General features: G+C 38.6%; 1 protein-coding gene across 2 annotated transcripts in view; it reads left to right on the top strand.

The window, feature by feature from the left end:
* Window positions 1–10,510, top strand: part of WDR89 (WD repeat domain 89) — a 50,442-nt gene extending 39,932 nt beyond the window's left edge. Inside the window, exon 5 of one of the 2 annotated variants that reach the window (XR_005123765.2) lies at window positions 10,362–10,510. The gene's annotated coding sequence lies outside the window, so the exon portion shown is untranslated. Of the gene's footprint in view, window positions 1–10,340 lie in introns of both variants that reach the window. The other variant, XR_005123764.2, reaches the window with a different exon arrangement.
* The last annotated feature ends 7,183 nt before the right edge of the window (window positions 10,511–17,693 follow it).

The following is a 17,693-nucleotide window of genomic DNA, read 5'->3' as shown; positions in this document are numbered from 1 at the left end:
ATTTTCAACATGGCATTAGTCCAAAATGCCAGCACAATTGTGATTCCATACTGAGCTTTAAATTCCCCAGCCTGTCTCAAATGGCCCCTTAAACTCATGTCTATTTGTTAGTCTGTGTATTTCTTTAAGCACAACTATGCATTACTGCTCACTTTCTCTCTAAATGATCATTCAGAAAGATACTGACAGCATGAGATCTACAAAGTAGCAAAATTGAAGAGAACTTGGATATAGGTACTGTTATCTTGACCTATTGAAATTATCTCATCCTATTGAATAATGGCATTAGTTTTTATATCTAGTTGCTGATATTTCTATTTACTTAAAATCTGCTCTTTTTTCTTAATATTACTTCTTTGATACTATGCTAATAATTTGTTTTCTATAAAGATCTAACCATGGGAAAATCCCATTCCTAGGTATATGTTCAAGAGAAATAAAAACATGTCCACACCAAAATTTGTACACAAATGTTCAAAGCAATGTTATTCATAATAACCCAATGCTGAAAACAACCCAAATATCCATCAGTGAATGAATGAAGAAGCAAAATATGGTATAGCCATATCATAAAGAGTATTATTTTGCAATGAAAAAGAGTGAAATGCTGATACACACTAAACTTGTATAAATGTTAAAAACATGTTAAGTGAAAGAAGTTATTCACACAAATCCACGTATCAGAATTATATTCAAATAAAAAGTCCAGAATGAGGAAATGTACAGACAAAATAACGACTTTGCTTAAGGCTGGGATTGGAAGAGTGGGAGGTTTAAGGAGGTGATAGCAAAGAATTTCCTGTTGAGCTGGTGAAAAAAAAATCCAAATATTTTTTGTGGTAACAATTTCATAAATCTGTGAATAAACCATTAAATTATGTGTTTAAAATAGTATGTGGATTATATCTTCAAAAAGCTTTTTATAGGGCCTCCCCAGTGGCGCAGCGGTTGAGCTCTGGGTTGGGAAGCTGCCCGTGGCCTCTGCGGCGCTGGTTCGATCCCCGGCTGCTCCCCGGCCACTGGAGGAGGGTCCCGCATGGCGCGCAGACCTCCCCTGCCGCCCGCTGCTCCCCTCAGCAGCGTACTTCGTTCCTTCTGCCTGCTCTGCTCCCCGCTCTGGTTCTGGTGAATTCTCTCACCCTCCCACGCTTCTGACTGGACCCAGTGCTTGTATAAACAAAACCAAATAAAATAAATAAATAAATAAAAAACATGCCTCTATAAAAAAAATAAAAATAAAAAGCTTTTTATAAAACGGCCCATTCTAGGTAAATTTTAACAGCTGCCCTTGGAAAAAATATAAACAATTAAAATACAAGAATTACTAAAATTAGGCTATAGGCTACATGAAGTTCCATTTTCTGCATATGCATCACTTGAATTGGGAAATGGACATTTAAAACTATAGGTGTTTTAAGTGTTTTAAGGAAAGAAAAAAGGTACAATATTATCCACATAGCCTATTCTTAGCCTTCTTGTTTGTCCATTTCCATCATCTGTCTCCCTATCATCTTAGGTCAAGTTAGATAAACAAATGCTAATGAAACTGGGGGGATAAAAATTGTGGAGAATGTACAGGAAATTAAAGATAATGGTTGTTTTAGAGAATTTAAAAATGTTGGGGGAAAATAGGTAAGATCCAGAATAGTTTTTAATTGGTTCTTCACTATCATTGCTGTCCTTTTTGGGTTACCCACTCTGTTAGTTCACCACTGTCTAGTTGGTACACCTCTATATTGTGGAGTTAATCCTACTTGGAATTTGTTGAGACAGTTGGATGTGTAGGTTAATATTCACCAAATTTTTTTTTAGAAAAAGATTTATTTAGGGCCTCCCCGGTGGCGCAGCAGTTGAGTGCTGGGTTGCGAAGCTGCCCGCAGCTTCTGCAGCACCAGTTTGATCCCCGGCCGCTGGGCGAGGGTCCCACATGGCACGCAGACCTCTCCTGCCGCCCGCTGCTCCCTTCAGCAGTGTACTTCATCCGCTTGCCTGTTGAATTCTCTCACCCTCCCGTGCTTCTGACTGTACCCAGTGCTTGTATAAATAAATAAATCTTTTAAAAAAAAATAGTTTGTCATCAATTTAAAAAAAAAACATTTATTCATTTATTTATTTATTGTGGGAGGGTGAGAGAATTCACCAGAGCCAGAGCGGGGAACAGAACAGGCAGACTGATGAAGAAATACACTGCTGAGGGGAGCAGCAGGCGCGGCAGGAGCGGTCTGTCGTGCCATGTGGGACCCTTGCCCGGAGGGCGGGGATCAAACCTGCGCTGCAGAGGCTGCGGGCAGCTTCGCAGCCCAGCGCTCAACCACTGTGCCACCAGGGAAGAGTTCTTTATTATTATTTTTTGAAATGCCTCTGTTCAGACTTTAAGATAAGTTTTTCAAAACTCACTACCCTTAAGAAACTTGACCATTTTACCTGAATAGTCATTTCGTGCTATTTTCACTCTCCTCATTTCGTGCTATTTTCACTCTCCTGGGTGATCATGGTGATAATTGTAGATACTGCTGCTATTTATTTACTGAGTCCCTAAAATTTCTTTGAGTTAATTCTACTTAAAGTTTGAGATTCTTGGATGTGTTATATTATGCATCAGATTTGGAGAGTTGTTAGCCATTATTTCTTAAAAAGCTGTCCTTTTCTTTCTCCTCTCCTTTTAGACACCCCATTAAGTATATGTTGGTACTTTTGATGATGGGGCCCATTTTTCTTTCTTGGTTCTTAGATTGTATCATCTCAACCTATCTTCAAATGCTTCTCTCAGCTCACATCTACCCTTTAAATCCCTCTAGTGAATTATTTTATTTCAGTTGTACTTTTCAACTCCAGAATTTCTAGTTGGTCACATATATGTATGTCTGTCTATCTATATTGATAGACATATCTGTATTTCTAGCCTCCCATGTACATTTCTAGCTCTTCATTGATATTTTCTATATGGTAAGAAAACATTCCTATACTCTCTTTAACAACCCTTATACTGGTTGTAGAATTATAGGATGGCAGCTTAGGGTATTTACTGATGAAAAACCAGTTTTTAGTCTATAGTTGCTGTGAAGAGAGTGTCATTTTTAAGATTTGAATTTTTAAGCTTTTCTCTTTCAGCAGTTTGACTGATAATGTTTGCAGATGTTAAACTTCCTGAGTCTGTGGATTGATGACTTTCATTCTTTTTGGAAATTTCTTGGAGGTGATTATCTCTTCCAGTATTGAATTCCCACCAATAATACATGAGAGTTCCAGTTTCTCTCCATAGCTGTCAACATTTGTAACTATCTGACTTTTTGGTTCTTGCCTTTGTAGTGTACTTAAAGCATATCTTTTTGTGGTTTTGATTTTCATTTTCCTGAGACTTATGATACCAAGCATCTTTTTATGTGTTTATTGGCCATTTGTATCTTTCTTGTACAATTGTCTAGTCAAGTCTCTTGTCTATTTTTGATTGGGTGGTTTGTCTTTTTACTAATGAGTGGTAAGAATTCTTATTTTTTATATTCAGGATACTAGTCCCTTAACAGATGTATGTTTTAAAATATTTTCTCCCACTCTGTGATTTGTCTTTTCACATTCTTGGTAGTTTTTGAAATACCAAAATTTATTTACGGGAGGGTGAGAGAATTCACCGAGCCAGAGAGGGGAGTAGAGCAGGCAAAAGAAACCGAAGTACACTGTTGAGGGGAGCAGCGGGCGGCAGGAGAGGTCTGCGTGCCATGTGGGACCCTCGCCCAGTGGCCGGGGAACAGGCGGGGATCGAACCAGCGTGCAGAGGCTGCAGGCAGCTTCACAACCCAGCGCTCAACCGCTGCGCCACTGGGGAGGCCTGAAATACAAAAATTTTTAATGTTGAAATCCAAGTTACCTGTTTTTTCTTTTGTTGCTTGTGCTTTTAGTGTTAGGCTGTGACTATATTTATGAGGAATATATAGTAATAATTTTATGTTTTTATAAAATCCTTAGCTTTTATTAAAAAATCTTTTAAATCCTCTATATGCCAAAATAATTTACATAGACTTACCAAGAACAGATACTTTTTAATAATGTTTCTTGAGATTTATCTGCTGTGTCAAAGTTTATAAGATCTTATTGCCATCTTTCCAGTTACTTGCCAACTAATGAGTTACAAAAGCTTAGGAGTATGTTTGGAAAGTGACTGCTATTTTCATTGATGTCATTAGTTATTGCTGAGTTTTTCTTTCTACAATGGTTGAGCAGGAAGTGCCCTGAGAACTCAATTGATCTTGCCCTCATTTTGTGGATAAGAGAACCTCAGAAGTGATAAGATTCTGCTAAGTTTCCTCCTTTAGCTCCCAAAATAACTGATGATTTCTTGTTGATGCATTCTTAAGACATATGATCAAGGGGATGTATGTGTATGGAAGGAGAAGAGGGGCTGCAAATCTCATTCTCTCCCATTTGCATTAGCTCCAGTTTCATATTCTGCAATAAACAACAGCAGCAACATCAAATGTTTTTACTGTAGCAGTAGCACTACTGCTCTGATGGAATTTTATGATTATCTGAATTGGATCTGGACTACATACCCACAGCAAGTGCTCAATACAAATTAATTCTGCTGAAGTTTGATTAAATTAGCAGTCTGTCTTTCCTTAGACTGTCTTTCTGAAACCATGCTAAGACAACATTCTCTTCCTATTCTTGCTGTTAGTCCTTTGAATTAAAAAATTGGGAATCCTGGGGCAGCAATCCTGGGAATGCGATGGCAGGCAGTGCCATAGCACAGTCACCTCTGTTAAAGGTCTTCTTTCCATTTTTGAAGATCCAAAAACTTAAATTTACACAATCAGTCAGATTGCAGAGTCACTGACTAGCCTGACTAGCCTACAAGATGTATCTTTATGATGAGATCTCTTGGTTATCTGTCTCGCCCTATCACCTTTCTTCCTTCTCACTTTACATCTTACTTAAGGCAAAAGAAACTACTTGATATACCTGAATGCACCATGAAAATAATGCAACCACCTTTGCATTGGTTTGAAAAATGGACATAAACGTATGTTACAGAAATTGCTAATTGTCCACCATGATCTTCTCCCTTTTCATAGTTATAGATCCCCCAAATTTTCTATGTAAATGTTATGACCACACTAAACTATATTTACCAGAGTATTTCACAACTATTTGTGGTTATAAGATACATGATGCATGAAAAGCTCTTAGAACAGTGTCTGAGAGTATAGTTAGCACAGAGTAAAATTTATAAAGTTATAATATTTCTATGCTTTGATAAGACTTCTCCCTCTGCCTGGCTCTTTGTTTGGCAAATTCCTATTTTTCAACACCCAGATCAATCATTTCCTCCTTCGTGAAACTTTTTCTGGTCTATACCGAGGGAGTTAATCAACCTTCCTTGCTTTATATACCCATTTTTCATCTTATATATACATTTGTAGCATGTTACATGTTTTTGTTTGCACATTTGTCTCCTTATTAAACTAGTCTTTTCATTAAAAGAAAAAACTGGACCTCTCTTTCAATAAACCTAAAAATTTCATGGCTCATGTAGATTCTCATACTCCCCCAAGCCCATTACAATAAGCAATTGCCAATTTGGCAAGCCACAGATCCCAGAGCACCCTTCCTACAGGGGACATATCCCCCCTCCTCTCTCCCGACCCACTCAGTTGATCAATTGAGATAAGTATCAGCTGGGCTGGGTGCTGTGCCAGGCGATACTGGGGAATGAGGTTTGGTCTCTGCCTTCAAAAAAGCCTGCAATGTGCTAGGTGAGACAGTGTCAAACTATAATAATATGATGTACATAATGTAAAGGCAGGTGGGATGAGAAAATGACTCATTTTTTCTCAGGTACCGGTTAAGAAGAGAGGATGCCTGAAGAAAAAAAGATAAAAAAGAAAGAAAGGGTGATGATGCCAGGACTACATTTTCAAAGAAAAGTAGTTCAACTGATAGACTAGGGAAAGAGAAAGGAGCAACAGAAGATAAAATGGACAGAAGGAACAACATGTGCCAAGATGCAAAGGCATAAAATACGTGGTTAATTTTAGCCATGAGCGTTGGTCTCAGGTCTTCCCAACTTTCTCTGCAAACTCATTTACAAAACATTTCTTAGGGTGAGCTACCTCTGCAGATGGCTCACTGCGTCTATTATGTCTTGATTGTCCACTGTTTTAATTCTGTGGACAATGTTTTTCTGAGCTGGTTTTCTAGACTCCATGCTACTAGGTAATCACTGAAGTTGTTAATTTTTCTATTTTTGGAGAAATGTTCCTTGGTGCCACCTCAAGGCCACGCACTTGAGACATCCTGCACTTGTGTGTATTCATAGGCTCTTCCTTCTAAAGGCTTATTTATCTCTCTGACATTCAGACATTTACAAGATTGTCTTGTGAAAACTTCCTGTTTGGTTTTTAGCTGTTTGTTTCTAGTTAACAGCAGGTTTGTCAATGTTCTGCCTTCTGTCTTTAGTCCCTAGCCTAGGGGTAATTCTGCATTAATTTAGCTTGAATCTCTTGTTTTATGTTCCCTCCCTCCCTTCCTTTTTCCAGTATCCTCCTCACTGATTAAACTCTATGTATGGAGTGGCTGCCTATATCTTCACTTCTCTTCTGTAGGACACACTAAAACTTCCATATTTCCTAAGGACTGTATAAATAATGTAGCTTGTTCCAGGAGTTGACTGAGCTCCTAGTAGGAGGTTTCACCATGTACTCTTTCCTTAGAGACTCAGTGGCCAGAACTCTCAACGCGATTTTAGTGCTGCTTGATAGAATAGGGCTCTGCCTTGCAACAGCCTTTGAAGTTGGATTGAGTTTTCTACAAGCCTTGAAGGCTGCTCCAGGTCCAAGGTCTGTAAACACCTGCAGTGCCTCACTCCATTGTACCTCACTTGCACCCCTTTGCTGTCACATGATGTCATGCTGTCAATTTTCTTACCATTTCTGACTCTTCTAGGGGTGTATCTAGCCCTCAATCATTACTATTATAAATAATGGCCAGGGGCCTCCCTGGTAGCGCAAGGGGTTAAGCACCGCACTATGAAGCAATCCGCAGCCTCTGCATCACGAGTTCGATCCCGGCTGGCTAGGGAGCAACCACATGGCACAACAGACCTCTCCTGACTTGCCCGTGGCTCCCCTCAGCAGTGTACTTTGGTCAATCCGCCTGTTCTATTCCCCACTCTGTCTCTGGTGAATCCTCTCACCCCCGCATCTCTGGCCTGTACCCCAGCTCTTGTATGCATAAATAAATAAGTCTTTAAAAAAAAATGGCCAACACCCAAGAACTGAAATAAAGAATGCAAGTCCTGTCTTGCGAATGCTCATTCTCATCACAAGAGCCTGTTTACTTGGCTGTGGAGTCTTTGCCTGATAGGTGTGAGTTCCAGTTCTGTTTCTCAGCATCAATCTGGCCTCTCTAATAGATGCTGAGCACTCCTAGATTAGGGTTTAGTGTTCTCTGCAGCAATGTGGTCCTGTTGCTTCTCTTTATTGCTGCATCTGTTGCAATGCAATCAATCACTGGCTCTGGACTCTGGGTTTGATCCCTTCCTGGCATTGCTCCCCAAGGCATGTTACAGCTAATCCTTGCAAACAACTTTGTGAAATAACAACCATTATATCCCCATTTCATATATGAGGAAACACAGAATTATGGAGGTAAAGTTACTTATTTTTTTTTTTTTTTAAAGATTTATTTATTTATTTATACAAGCACTGGGTACAGTCAGAAGCGCGGGAGGGTGAGAGAATTCACCGGAGTCAGAGTGGGGAGCAGAGCAGGCAGAAGGACCGAAGAACACTGCTGAGGGGAGCAGCGGGCGGCAGGAGAGGTCTGCGCGCCATGTGGGACCCTCCTCAGGTGGCCGGGGAGCAGCCGGGGATCGAACCGGCGCTGCAGAGGCTGCAGGCAGCTTAGCAACCCAGCGCTCAATCGCTGCGCCGCCGGGGAGGCCCGGAGGTAAAGTTACTTATGATGCCAAAACTGGAGCAAGAAGCAATGTTAGGATGAGGAGTAGTTGGCTCTTGTTAAAACTTGGGTAGACCCTCAGAGTTGTATGTGAGAGGCAATGTGAGTTGGTTAAGTGGGCACAGGTGCTGGATTTTCTGGGTTATAATCCAGGCTATATTGCTTATTACCTCTGTATAAGAGGCTAGTTAATAACCCTTCTGTGCCTTTGGTTCTTCATCTGAAAAAAATGAGGACATTGATAGCCTTTGCCTTTCAGATTGTTATAAGAATTAGGTGAGTTCATATAGGGGATGCACTTAGCGCAGTGCTTGCCACATGATAAGTGCTCAGAAGTTCTGTTGTTCGTTTTGTTTTGTTGTTATCATCATCATCATCATCATCATCATCAGAGTCATCAGAGTCATCAGAGTCATCAGATCAAGTTTCCAGGTAGTAGAAGCCAGATAAAATGTGGTCCAGAGGTGAAATTAGTCACGGATGACATAATTTTGTACTCGCATACTTCCCAGTGGTCAAAGAATATTTATTGCCCAAAATGATGACTTCACTGCAACACCCTGTGGACTAGTACAGCCAATTATGCCATCTCTATTTTATATATTTGTTCATTCAACACTATTTATCGAGACCTCTTATATGCCAGGCACTGCCGCGTTCTGAGAATTAAAAGATGAAAACTTAGGGTTCCTTTTTGAACATTTAAGAGCTCTTTGGGAATCGGTTTTGAGAGGATATTTTATTTACTGCACTTTGTTTGAATTTGTTGACAAAATGTACCATGTTTTCAGTCAGAAAAGGAAAAGGTGTGGTGAGAATGGGAAGAATAATGGGGAGGCAAACATGCAAAATATGAATTATAGTGCACTTGTCATTTTTAAGGTACGGCCTCCTACAAAAGTCAGTGGATCCTTGTAAAGTTTGACGTTTGCCAAGTAATTGAACAGAGAAGGACATTCAAGCAGAGGAAGGATGAATGAATGTGGTGCCTATTTTAGTGGAAACCAAGCCTCGTTTAGTATTACTCGGCATTGAGCAGCAGATAATATATGTTTAGATTGGTTAGATATGCAGAAGGCAAATAATTAAGGAATGCTACACAGAGGTGTTCAGAACTTGCCAATATATGACAAGACCCATGAAGAATTTTGTATTGAGGAACATCACCATCAAATTTGTGTCATTCTGTTGGCAAGGTAGTCAGTCGGAAGTAATAATTCTCTAGAAGGCTAGTGGTAAAGCAATACCAATATCAGGACTTAAGTCTTTTGACTGGAGTTTAGCAGATTTTCCATTCAAACATGCAGATTCCTCTACAGAGCAGTCTATAAAAAGTTCCGTTTTTAACTGTAGATATATGGACAACAGCTGTTAGCAGGAGACCTTGTTTTCTACATGAGAAGTGATTACCCTCATTGTGTTTAATTCTCCTTTTGCTTCCACATCACTATCTCCATCAGAGGGTATCAGCCTAATATGCAGCAAACTGGTCAATAGTGAATCTTCCACTTGATATGATAATGCTTTTGCTTCTAGTGCTAACAGGGTCCAGGCAGACAGAAGAGGGAGATACAGTTCTGCACTAGTGTTCTCTTTTGGTTTTTCCTACCTAGGGTACTGTCTCATTAGTCTGGCAGGATGTTTTTAAAATTCTAAGGTTTCCCCAAGTTCCCCAAATCTTCATAGTTGGTTCCCCAAATTTTCATAGTTGGTTTGATCCTGTGTTACCATCAGCATTTTCGTCTGAATTCATCTTAGGGAGGGTATCATCATTCTGGCAAAATTCACGCCATTGATTGTCTCTGCCATCTGTGTTCTACTTCCTGCTTGCTGGAACAAGCAGTGCTAAAGTTTTCTCTCTCATCAATGACAACACCAAATTCTAGGGTTATGTTCAGTTTTTAAACTATTCCCAGCAACATGGTCTTTTATTCATGTACTCACTCATTTTTTTTAATTCATTTTTTGAGTGCTTATTATATGCAGCCACTATACTAGTTACTTGAGATACTGCATTGAGCAAACCAGATAGGTCCCTCCATCATGTATCTGTATACAGATACATGTATCTGGAGATACATGTATCATGTATCTCCCTGATGTGGGAGAAGAGGTGTTAAAAGTGAACAGCATCTTGTTAACTGAGACTGGTAGGAAATGGCATCTATAGTTGCCAACATTGTAATTGATGCATCCTTAAGTAAGAAGTTTAAACATATTTTAATGGCTTTATATATTAGCATGATTGCTATTTTCGATTTAATTAGGGGGAAGGCAATATGCCACCTTATAACATATTGCAGTAGAGTCCATGAACATGGGGCTATTTGTTAAAAAGTTAACACAGTTCTTTAAGAAACTAATTATAGAATTACCATACGATCCAGCTATCCTACTTCTGGGTATAGATCCAAAGGAATCAACAGCACAGTCTTGAAGAGATATTTGCAGATCCATGTTCATACAACATTAGAAGATTGCCAAGAATTGGAAGCAGCCCATATATCCATGGACAGATGAGTGGATAAAGTAAATGTGGTATGTACATAAAATGGAATATTATTCAGCCTTAAAAAATGAAATATGGAAATCCTGTCATGTACTACAATGTGAATGAAACATGAGGACATTATGCTAAATGAGTCAGTCACTAAAGGACAAATAGTATGTGATTCTACTCGTATGAGATATGAGATTCTACTTGTACATTCTACTTGTATGAGTAATCAAAATCATGGAAACAGAAAGTGAAATGGCTGTTACCAGAGACTGGGGGAAGAAGAAATGGGGGATTATTTTCGATAGCTATAGTGTTTTAGTTTTATTAGATAAAAAACTTAAAGCTCTGTTACAGAACAATATGAATAAAGCTAATACTATTGATTGCACACTTAAAAATGGCTAAGAGGGAAAAATTTTTGTATTTTGTCAGGTTTTTTGGTCACAATTAAAAATAAATATGTAAAAATTACACATATGATCAAGTACGTGGTGAAGTGGGGTCACTTAGAAGGTAGGTGTTGCAGACCTGGCACTGTGTCACCCTGAATTTGCATTTGACTTTTTTTTAAAAGATTGATTTATTTGTGCATACAAGAGCTGGGGTGCAGATCAGAGATGCGGGGGGTGAGAGGATTCACCAGAGACAGAGTGGAGAGCAGAACTGGCAGATAGACTGAAACACACTGCTGAGGGGAGCAGCAGGCGGGCATGACAGGAGAGGTCTGCTGTGCCATGTGGGTCACCTCCCTAGCGGGGGGGATGGAACTTGTGCTGCAGTGGCTTCGGATAGCTTCATAGTGCTGTGTCTTAACCGCTTGTGCCACCAGGGAGGCCCTGCATTTAACTTCTAAGCCTGAGTGTCCTCACTGCTAAAATGGAGATCATGTCACTTACTTCAGAGAGTTTTGCAAGAGATAAGTGAGATGAAATGTGTGAGAGTCGGCAGACCATAAAGCACTATTCGAATGTAAAGGATTTTGATAATGATGATGGGGATTTCTCTGTATTCTGACTTGACCGCTTTTGTGTCTGGCCATATTTGGGCAAGGTGGGATGTTGAGGCACCAACTCCAGCATCTCTCTTCCATTTGTCCTGCTATTTTCTCCACTTCAGGGTTCCAGTTGTTGAAAGTAAAATGCCTCTCCTGGTTGCTGGTCCTCTTACTAGTAACTGTTCTTAATGACTCCTTTGCATGAAAGTCCTACTTGTCTCCCTTTTCTTGTTTTAGTTAACTCAGTCACAGAGTTGGATTAAATACAGACATATGAGAAAACTGAATAGAACAGGAAGACAGTGGTTTAACTCCTGACTAGCACTTTAAGTGGCTAGGACCCCAGTGGTTCTTGAAGGAAGGAAAAGGTTTGAGTAAAAAACAAGGGGTGGCGTTCCTGTGGGAGGGAAACTTATGAGCAAAGTTGGTAGGAAAAAATAATGAAAGCTTAGGGACTAGCTTAGGGACAAAGCTTCGGGCTTACTGGCTTACTGGAAATGATGGACCTGAAAGATGAGAAGGGGCACAGAAAATAGGGGAACTTCAGTAGCAGGCCGAGGGGACCTGATTTTACACAGTGAAGAGATGGGTTTCAGACCAAAATCATTCATAGGCTAATGCAATGATAGTAAAATCTCAGGGAGAGAGCTCTACAAAATGGTACTGAAATTCAACTAGATGAATCATCAGGTGAGAGTAAGTAAGGACAAGATTTAAAAGTGTAATGAAGAAGGACTTGTCTTGTCAATCAACGGTAGTGGTAAAATTGGTTACTTATAAAAAAATCAATTTAGGTTCTCATTTCACACTATGTGCCAAAATTAAGTCAGGCTTGATTAAAGAGGGTGGTGTAGGAGTAAATGAAGCTGAAGAAGTACAAGCTCTATAACCTGATTCCATTTCTAGATACACACACTGGAGAAACCGCAGTGCGCAGGAGTGTTCACTACAGCAAAGTGCTAGAAACAATACAGTCTCCCTCAAGAGAGGATGAATACACTGCAGCTCTTCTGTAATGGAATGCTATATAGCAGTGAAAGAGAATGATGGAAACTATGTATCAATGTGGTTAAATTAGAAGCACATTGTGTTCAGGGAAAAGTTATGTTACAGAAGATAACAGTACCATACTGATTATATACCAATTATATACATTCATATAAATTATGAAAAAATGCTCCTTGTTGTTTAGGAATATGGGCACATTTAGTAAAAGCATATTGTGAATGTGAATAAAAAGCACTGGATTAGGGGCTGGGAATTTCTGAGAAGGAAGGGATGTGAGAGGAGAAGTTGACATAAGACGCTGCCACGGTGTTGGAATTTATTCCTGGAGTTGTGTAGTGGGTATGGGGATATATGTTATATTATTTATTAGGGCTTTTTATACATCAAAAATGTTTGTGAAATGAATTTAAGGGCAATATACAGTCCTTGTTAAAAATTTAAACATTTAACTACATCATTTAATCTTTACCACTGACCTGTAGCACATGTGCCAAAGTATTCACTGTTAACTGTTCAAAGTATGTGCTTCCAGGCCTTTTCCAGAAAGCTCTATAGTTCATACATTAGGTTTTTACTAATATAGAGTACTACTTTACAATTTTGTAGTTTTTGCTTTTTTTAAACTTAATATTTATATATACCTTTCTATATATTTATATCTTCCTTATATTTAATGACTACATAATTATGACTGCCATAATTATTAACTCTTCCTCGACTCATACATATTTTTCTATTTTTTGTTACTAAAATTCTGCAATAGTTGTCCTTGGTGGACCTTAGGAGTATTTTTGTTTGAAATATTTCCAGGGGGAAGAATTTTTAATGGAAAGATTTTCTAAGAATTTGTGCTTAGTAATGAAAGAAATCCCAAAGGAAATATGGTATAATCCTCTATGTAAAATCAATGTATAAAACATTTATAAAAATAAATCACAAAGGCGCTAAGACTGTAATAGAAAATAAGCAACAAATGTCAATCGATAATTTGCAGAAAAAAGAAATATAAATGACTATCATACACCAACAGGTAATTCACAGAAAAAGAATGCCTACCAAAAATGCCTACCAAAAATGTAGACTGTTGTAACTATTCTAGCTCTGTAATTAAAGAGATGAAAATTACAATTAATTTCAATTTGGGGACCTATAAATTTAGACAAGATGAGAAAGGGAATAGTGTTCACAATATGGTAGAACTTAGTCAAGAGTTAAAAAATGTCCATATCCATTGACCTTTAATTCTATTATCAATTTAATTCAAGGAAATAAAAGATGCTGTGTGTGGACTATCAGCATGTGTATTCTGGGATGACTCCTTTTCTTTTCCTTCCCTGACATATATGGGAAACTCAGAGAGCCCCCACCCTCTATTTGGGCAACGTCCTGACCACAGCTGATTGGACCAGGCAGGGGTACCTGACTTGAATGGGGGCAGGGTTCCCTTTACAGGGATTCTAACTTCACTGCTAGCTACTCTCTTAAGTGGAAACAGTACAAACTTGAGAGCTTGATCTGCCATTTTGCACCATCCTCTGACCCTCAGAGAAAACCCTTCTGTAATGTGAGAAAAATATGGAGCACAATGAGAGCAAGGGACAAAGACAAAAAAGACCAGAGTGCTTTCCTGTCCTGCTGCTAGTCTCTGCTTGCTGAGGCTAAGTGCAGCCCTGCCCAGAATTCTAATAACAGTTCCCCCCCCCACTTCTTATACCAGCTCCAGAAAGAAAGGCTCTTGCTGCTCTGATTTAAGAGCAAGAACCCCATATTCTATACTGTCTCTCACTATCCCAGCAGACAGAAAGTGAAGAGGAAAGATTATTCTTTCTGATTTCCAAGGTTAACTGAAGATGAAAAGGAAAAATTTAAAACTGATTGAGAACTTACTCATAAAATGAAAATAATGTAGATATGACTCACTTGGGATAGTTCCTGGCACAGAATATAGGATGCCTTAAACAAAACAAACAAAAAACAGGTGCCAAGCCAGGGGTGAATGAGAGTTATGATTGTCACCAGTTCAGCTTAAATATTATCTCTTCTTTTATCTTTTAAATTTTGTCTCCAATTTCCTCTCCAGGTCACTGGGTATTATTACGCTGGGCTTTGGGCTCCCCTGATAATTAGCCCTTGATCATAACGTCTAGTAACACACCAGAGTAATAGTACTTATTATGTTTTATTCATATTTGAATTTCCCCTAAGTAGAGTATGTACTTAAAGGTTTGGAATGAATGCATAAGGGAATGATTAAATAAAACAATAAGCATTTGGTTAGGACAGTTCTCTGATAGGCAGTGCTTGAAAGTTAGTCGAAATGTACTGACCATGGTGATGATGACTTCCTTTGAAGCAGATACTTGTCACAGTTTCCCCATTGAAGTCAGTGACTTTAGTTAATTATAACTTTTTTCCTCTAAAGGGTCAAGACAGCTGGAATTTTATACTTTGAGTCTCTTCCAATGCTTGTTTTTCAAAAATACTTTTTCATAAATACTTTGTTCCAGTTCCAACTGGTTTGTTAACTGGGTCACTAACCTTCCAAATCTGAGACCATAGCTTTCTGGACTTAGAAAAATCATCAAACAGAACATTTTCAAATACTGGAGATTATACTGCCATTATCCTTGTTTTCAAAACCTTTGAAACCTAAATTCTCCAAAAGATCTCCTCCTTAAGAAAAGGGTTGATTTGGAGCGCTACTGCAATCTAACTCTACCAGCAAAGCATGATTCTCACAAGACAGTGCGGGAGCCTTTTGGAAAGAGACTTAAGTATCATGGGAAATGAGCTGGAAAGGCTTTGCATGTGTTATATAATCTACACAGCAGTATATACAAATCAGATTGTGGAGAGGATTGGTGGAGAGTGTGGATGGAAGGCAGTAAAATTGTTTAGAGATTCAGTGCCTATCCTCTGGTCTTAACTGCTGCCCAACCTCTGCCCAGCTAGCTGTATGACATTGGAAAAGAAACAAAACTTTCTATATCTTAGTTTTTGTGTCTGTAAAAGGGGATTAAAGCACTATAGCAAAAGGTTATTTTGTAGATCAAACAAGATGATACAGGTAGAATGTCTGCCACGGTACCTGGGTCAGAGCTTCAATGAATGGGAGATAATATGGATGACGACATTGTTTCTTCTTTGTTTTCTTTATGATATAGGACATATAATCTCAGCATTTTATTAATCTTTCCTTTTGTAAGACAGAGAAGATTCTAGTCTTTGATTACTTGGACATATCATCAACTAACAGGGATTTAAAAATATACGTCTCAGTGTGAAGAGTCTCTTCGGAAAAATGGGCTTCAAATCGTAGTTTTACTAGTTATGAGTTGTGTGACACTGGATAACTCTCCTGCTCCTCACTTCTCTTATTTATTAGATGGAAATAATGTGTATTTACATTACATTCAGTGTTCAAATAAAATAGTGCATGTGAAAGTGAACTAAATTGCTATGTTCATGTTTACATTTATAATACTAGTACTACTCAAAAATGTATATTGGCTCAGTTTTTTTAATAACAATTTGTTCAGATCTAAGTTTTCACCGTCATTGGGTTGTCTTGCCCTTTTAGAACATTTTATCAGTGGTTTACCCTCTGTTCACAGACTTTATCCAATTTTATTGATCTCTTAAAAACGACATTCTCTCTCTAGATGCAACTTTCAGCCATAGACTGCATTTTCTAAAACGTAACTGTTGGATTTAAAGTGCACAACAAAAATAACTTATTGAAAAGAGGTAGTTTTCTAAGATAAAGCTTATTTTTATGTTTGATAGGTCACTATACCTTTTTTTTTTTCCATATACGTGACTTCTAGGAGGACTTACTTCTACAAATATAGTTCTTACATATATCCTCTTTGAGTCTTTAAAAATAAAAACTCAACAAATACAACAAATACATTAGACTTGATGAATTACATTAGGGAAGAATCCTTGGCAGGGTCTTTTCTTTTCTTTTCTGGTATAAATATCAGTTTTTATTAAATGTTAGAGGATCAAAATGGGATTTACATATTCAAGGTCAAGAACTGAAAATTAAATGTTCGATTTTCCTGTACCAGAAGCCCTTTCATTTAGCCTGTAACAGGATTTTTCTTTGGATGCATGACCCATAGAGTACACAGGCTTTTGTGATAGTTGGCTCTTTTTTCTTACAGCCCTCATTTTTCTCTCCATTGTTCATTCCACCAGCAAGGTCACTTCATTTATTTATTTATTTTAAAGATTTATTTATTTATGCATACAAGAGCTGGGGTACAGGCCAGAGATGCGGGGGGGGGGGTGAGAGGACTCACCAGAGACAGAGTGGGTAACAGAACAGGCAGACTGACTGAAATACACTGCTGAGGGGAAGAGTGGGCGAGACAGGAGAGGTCTGCCGCGACATGTGGGTAGTTCCCTGCCTGGCCGGGGGTCAAACTTGTGCTGCAGAGGCTGCGGATTACTTCATAGTGCGGTGCTTAACCCCTTGCGCCACCAGGCAGGCCCCCCAGCAAGTTCACTTTATTATTATTTTTTTAAATATATTTTTACATTATTTTTCATTTTTGCACAATGTATGCATTTTCATCTTGGTTATAGACCCTGTACAATTCCCACCCTCCTTATCTTGACACTAATCCCTCCTCCTCCCCCCTCCCCCCTGTAGTATGTCTCTGGCTTATAGTTGCTTGTTGATTTTAATTTTCACTTTATTATAATTAGTCTTTTTCCTGATCCCTTATTTAGGTTTTCTAAATACCTGCTATGAGTGAGACCATCCGGTATTTTTCTTTTTCTTTCTTGCTTATTTTGCTGAGCTTGATCCCTTCCAGCTCCACCATGTTGCTACAAATCAGCAAGGTCACTTTAAATGATTGTTTTTCATGCTTAAGATTAGATGTCATCTATAGTTTTCACTTAGTTGAATCTTCAGAAAACCCAAGGTTCAGGACCTAAGAGTGAGTGGAGGTTTGAAGAGTTAAATGACTTAGCTGTATTTTATTAGTCAAGATTCTTTTGGGTATAAGTTGAAGAAAATCAGTTCAAAGTAGCTTAAAAAAAGGAATTTACTGGCTCAAATAACTGAAACTAGCTTTGACATAGCTGAATCCAGTGGCTCCAATTGTATTATTAAAATTTGGCATTTGTCAAGTTCTTTCATGGTATTGACTTCCTCCACAATGGAGGAGGGAGAAGGCAATGGTAATAAGTAGCTTCAGTTTACACAATTTCTGTGGTTTATCA

The sequence above is a fragment of the Talpa occidentalis genome, unplaced genomic scaffold (genome assembly GCF_014898055.3).
Source record: "Talpa occidentalis isolate TD23 unplaced genomic scaffold, MPIMG_talOcc4v2.1 talOcc4.11, whole genome shotgun sequence".
In the NCBI taxonomy this organism is placed as follows: domain Eukaryota; kingdom Metazoa; phylum Chordata; class Mammalia; order Eulipotyphla; family Talpidae; genus Talpa; species Talpa occidentalis.
This window is presented reverse-complemented; position numbering and strand designations above follow the sequence as displayed.